This window comes from Mycteria americana, chromosome 2, assembly GCF_035582795.1.
Source record: "Mycteria americana isolate JAX WOST 10 ecotype Jacksonville Zoo and Gardens chromosome 2, USCA_MyAme_1.0, whole genome shotgun sequence".
Lineage (NCBI taxonomy): Eukaryota > Metazoa > Chordata > Aves > Ciconiiformes > Ciconiidae > Mycteria > Mycteria americana.
Window position 1 is genome coordinate 143,310,651 of NC_134366.1, and position 6,000 is coordinate 143,316,650.

Genomic DNA, 6,000 nt, shown 5'->3' on the forward strand with positions numbered 1-6,000 from the left:
TAAGCTCAAAGACATACTTCAGGAGCGCTCCTGATATGCTTCAACCATGAATGCCTCTCTGCCTGTGGGACCAAATTAGAGCTAATTCAAAGGAAAACTTCCTTGAAATGTGTATAGTCTGGACAACTGTTTACAGATCTGCTTTTATGGGGTCACAGAACTTAGACGTGGCCAAAATGGCCCCAAATCAACATTACCCTAGAGCTGTGCTGCTTTTGCTTGCATCAACTGTACCAAAGACCAAAATGAGGACACACACAATTTCTTAAATTCCAAAGTAATTACTGAAAAAAGTGATTTGCAAACCATGATAATTACTGGCAGGTTTTCCTACCCAGGGCCTTTAAGCAGTGTGATGCTGCACAGCCTGGGAGCTGGAGGAGTATTTATCTTCCTGCTGATGAAGCAGTACCTCCAACCTTGCACATTCTCATTTATTTTCTTTGTGTTGCTTCAGTATCCTGCTGTTCTTTAATTTTTTTTATGAAGCTGAAACTAACAAAAATTCTTTTAAATTTTAAAATCTTTAAATTCCTTTTTAGATTTGTTCTTCTGGTGCAGCATAGTGTCTTTACTGGAAGTAGTGACAGTGCTGATAGCAGGATCTCTGTAAGTTGTGGATGTGATCATCGTGACCTTTTTCTAACATGGTGGAGGGGAAAAACTGACAACTGGTATCCTAGAGCTTTCCAGGTGTATTCCTATTCATGGGGTGTTGTGATGCTTCTGCTCTCATAAGGACTCCTGATATTCCTCTGAAAAACATTAACCATTGGCTTTTATCTCCTTTCCCTTGGAAAAAGTACCATTTCTCAAGCCAAGCCATTTTCCTTCCTGTTCTGGGAGTTGCAAGGTTGTGTCCTAGAAAGGATAACGAGCTACTTAAGGTATTTTGATAAATGGTCACCTAACACAAGGGAGTGCCTTTATATACTGCAAAAGTTGTTCAAAACTTTCTACTGTCCATCTTTCTATCACAGTAAGTGCTTACAATAACATTGATTGTAATCTTCAGTCTGATTAAATCTTCATCACATTTGTAAAAGTTACATTTTGACAGGCATTCATCAATGTTTATGAAGCATATTGAGAGTGGAAAATAAAGATGAGTGGTAATGTGAGAAACTAAGCTATACTTGATTTTTCTTGTGCCCAATTGCTTAAAATGCAATTGCGTGTGCTTATTAGAAGGGTTAGCTTGGAAACTAGCCTTTTAATTATTCTAGTGTTCACAAAATTACTAATCAAACTTTGATCGTATAAAGTGGGAAACTTCATCAACCAGGTTTTATAAACATATTTTAAATGTGTGGCAACAAATTAAGCACCTTCCAGAGATCACGTTGATTGTATTGTGATAATGCAAAGCAGGTAGCAATCATACCTACCTTACAGAGGGCGGAATACCTACAGCCGTAGGAAGCAAGGTGGTAGCTTTTGCCAGGCCCACGGAGTGAGTTTGGGTGGGAGGAGAAAGGGTGAGTGGGAAAGGGACAACTTTGGGGTGCAGGATTCAAAACAGACAAAGTCTGAGTGTGTTCCTACCTGCACAGTATCAGTGGGTGTAATGTAAAGATAAACCTCCCCCCAGCTGTCTTTTTTTTCTTTTTAATAGCCATTTGTGACACATCACAAAGTGCTTCAGTCAGGGTACTGATGAGGTGTCTTGGTTTTTTTTTTTTTTCCCAGCTGATGTGACCCATCTGTTAGGTTTGACTGAAAGTGGCAAACAGATGTTGAATTAACTGGGGAAGTATGACTGGCGCAGTTGGTGAAGGTCCCGCTGTCGATAGGTTTTCAATTCAGGGAAGAGTGGTCTGGGCTCTTTTTAGGAACCCAGAACCTCTGTCATAGCCCCCGCACCCCAGCCTGCTCCAGCAAGGCATGCCCAGTTAAGCCTTGGTGGCTTAGTTTAGTTGTGCACCTCTGGATGTGACAGAGGTGGGGTTTTATGCCTGCATGGAAAAGCATTAGTTATCATCCATTGTCATCTTTTTGAACCTACAGACCTTAATCTGTGATTCCCACGTAAACCGGTGAAAGGTGCCTGTCACTGTAAAGCAGCGATAGCCAGCAGCAGCGCGTACAAAGAGGCGTTCTGAAAACAACGTCATAATGGAATTGTAACACTTAAACCCAAGTGGTTTTTAATATTCCCATGAGATTTTGCAACAACTCAGTCCAAATTATATTAATTAGATACGCTTGGCCACTCATCCCTTCATTATATGCCACTTTTAATTTGTCTGGTCATGTACAATCTTATACAGATTTACTACTCTTACCCGTTACTCTTGACAATTGGCAAATCCAAAGCAAACAATCCAAATATTTAGTTCTGGATCATTCATTTTGACTTCTTAAAATGCTAGTTCTTTGATTTGAAGAAGCTAAATCAAATGTTTCCTGAAGTTTGACTTCAGTTTATAGGCCCTGATTCCTCAAAGCACTTGAGTATAGGTTTTATCTTAAGTGTCTTCAAAAATCCAGGTCTTTACTTCATTTTTTAAAAGATGGATGCTGTGCTCTTCTTTTCTTTGATAGTCACTGGTGTTGTGGAGTTCTTGCTGGTATTCTCTTTCTTCTTGAAATGTCTTGAATGGAAATACCAACCACCTTCAGCCGTGTAACATCTTCCATTAATAACAGCTTTCCTGTCATGTGCATTTGTGTAAAATAATCAGTCATCCAGATAGCTGTTGCATAGATTTTAATCTGCGTTCTTTAGATTGGCACAAAGAATTCTCAAATTTCATTTTTATTAAATTGCTATATTGAATAGCACTTTGGAAAATGAGAGGGAGGAGAAGAAAAACACACAGCGTTTGGAGTTAAATTAGAAGGTGTCAAAGAATGTTAGAGAGACTTCTTTTTAAGTCACTTGTAAGAGTGAATTTTTAGTGAAAAATTAGTTCACAAGGGTGAACAATTAGTTCTTTTTCAGATAAATATCTTCCTGAAACTCCACTCTATTCCCTTTCAAGCATCTCCTCAGAACCTATTTTTTTTCGATCCTTGTCAATAAGTGAAGTAGGTGCATTAGATTTGATTTGCAGGAATCTGCATGGACCCAGTTAGATGTGTTGAAATGAAGTAGCATCAAGACTCAATTCTTTGACCGTCACCTTTTTTTATAAATGACCTTGGTGAAATTACAAAAAAGCCCATTTATCTTTAGTGTACTTTTCCACCAAATGCCAGTATTGATTTTAAAGCTACCTGTGTTCTTGACTCACACTATCGTGGTCCTCTGTTCAGTGTTGTCTTGTACTCTCCGGTCCCTGAGCCGCTATTGCTTTCAGGGAATTACGGCGTATTATGCCATAATATTGCATAATATGGCATAATACGGCGGGAATTATGGCGTATGCCATGTTGCTCTTACGCTCGTATCTATGCACCTGCCTTTGGTCGCTGTTGGAGAGCGTGATGCTAGGGAAGCTCTGTATCGCCAGCCTGAGCCAGTACGGCAGGCCTTACTCTTACAGCGCCCAGCATGGTTTTGAACTTCTGTCTTGTGCTAGACTGTTTTCAAATAGTTTCACCTCTCTGTACTTAATTATCTTACTTAATATGCACATTCATATTAATAAAAAAATGATCCTCTGATAAATAAAATGCCTTTGTGGCAGCCCCAGGTAAGCGCTGTCTGCAGAATGATGTTTAAATCCTTGACAGACTTTGCAGACATTTACATGTAGTTTGATTTTTCTCTCCCTAAAACCTTATTATGGTTGTCATTCTTTCCAAGTTTTAGCTGGACATTATTTATTTCTGCCTGCTGCCACTAAGATGGAAATGAAGAATAAAAATTCTCTGTGTTTCTCCAAGTTGTGCCATCAGGAGAGGCATCAAAGCTTCCTTCTGGAAGGGGGCCAGGCTTCTTAAGAAACAATAAACTTAAGTAGAATGAACAAAGAGGAAGCATGCAGGCAGCATTTTCAATTAAAGGAAAAAGAACCTAATTGCATGCTCTAGGAAGACTGAAATAGTCAAGTTTCATTAGAATTGGGGAATGTAGCTGCTAGTCTTAAATTACAATGATGTATATGAAACACTCGCAATCTCTACCCTTAACACAGGTGTGCTTTTCCACCCAAAGAAAGGCATATGCAAGACTTATGTCAGCACCGGGTTGCATCTCACCTTGATTGTCTATGTTCACCTCATCTGTTTCACACATCTGCTTTAGAACAAGATGAACTTAACCCAGGAGGTGCTTACGCTTTTTTAGTAATTATAAAAGAAATCTCTTTCACGTGAAGGGAGCTAGGGCTCAATTCAGCTGCCCAATTTCAGATGTTTTAGGGTACCTCACTTGGTCTTCAGCTGCTGGTCAGAAAGTGTGTGGGTGACCTACAGATCCTGCATGGTGTCTGCCAGTCCTATCTGGATGCTTTGAAGAACTGAAGTACTGAACTGATTCTGTAGGATGGAGTTCGGTTTGATGCCAAGAAGCCAATACAGGCGTCTGCATCTGAGGTATGTGTCCATTAGAGTCAGTGGAGAGCTCGTCACTACACTGACTGCGTTGGAAGCTCAGCTCAGTCATAGACTAAAAAGCCATTTAGCGGACAAGCTATTGAGAGTCTCTTTTAGGGTAAACAGAATCACTCTATAGACTCCACTGAGCCTATTTAGACACCTGAATTTAGGTGTCTTGATCTGGAGCTAAAGCTCACCTTGCGTTTGGTCAGATAACAGTTTCACTGGATGCATCTATTGCTTTCTGAAAGTTTGTGAGGCAAAAGAGCAGAGGAGCTGAAAGCTAAAAGAGAGCCCTAGTGAAGACCCTCAGCAACGTCAGGTGTGCAGCCTTGAGAAAGGCCTGGAAAAGGTTTGTTGCCAGCTAAATGCTGGTACGTACAGTCATGCTCCCTCCTGTTCTCTCGAGGGAAACGGGGTTTGTTAAGTGTGCAGAGACGCGTGGAAAAGCCAGTTGACAGTTGTCTTCAGCAATCCGGAGGACTCCAGGTTTTTGTTAGTTACTTGGGCCAGAGAGTAAGACTTATCTATCCTTTATTCTTCATTTCACAAAACAATGTGGTATAGCAACTTTCACATGTGTATGAGTCAGCCGTGGCAAACAGTGCCACAGAAAGTCAGGCAGCGCTACGGCTGCCAAGGAGATCTTCAGATTGGCATCCAATTCTTTAGATCAGAATTTCTTTAGAAGTGGCTGCTGCTGATGATTAGATTCTTAACACCATAACGTGTGGAAAATATCAGAATATCTGTTGTGGGAGAAGCTGTATTATTCACCTTTGATAGATTCATAGAGTATAATAATTAAAGGGAGTCATGAGTTAAGCAAAAGCTCAGCAAAACAAACTCGTGCTGACATACACAGATAATGTCAACTGATAGCTGGTTGGCATTATGAATTGTTCTATAATTAGGTAATTAAAGCAAGTCTGTACAAATCTTAACTTTCAGGAAACTATAAAAATACATGTAGCTGTAAAATTATATTTAACCATTAATTTCTTGTCAAGTCTGTCATATCTGCTCATGAAATGCTCAGTAAAGAAGCTTACACATGCACAGTCTCATGTGTTTCTTCTAGAAAGTGCGCTATGTCACAGCGCAGTCCTAGAACTGTAAAAATATATATAATTTTTTGCTCTTCGTTTCTTTTCAAGTTGAAGTTGTTATTACAGCTTCCGTCTCTTGGAGGCAGGAAGGCATTCAAGGCCAACCAGACGGTAGTCCCACTGACTTAGCCAAGCCCGTGCAAAAATGTCAGGTTTTTTTATGCAGGATCTCTAGACTAAGAACTAAAACTGTTGGTTACTGGGATTCAGATTTCTTCCCGAGTTTCATTTCTGTCCCATTGCCAGAAAACAAACCCTAGGACTTCACAGGGAAAACAGATGCTAGTAGGTATTGAGCCCTGAACTATTACACGGTCTTTCTATTGGACCTTGTAGATGCAAAGTAGATCCAAGTAGGTATTGTACACAATACACAGATATCTCATGACAGAAATGGAGGAGCTGA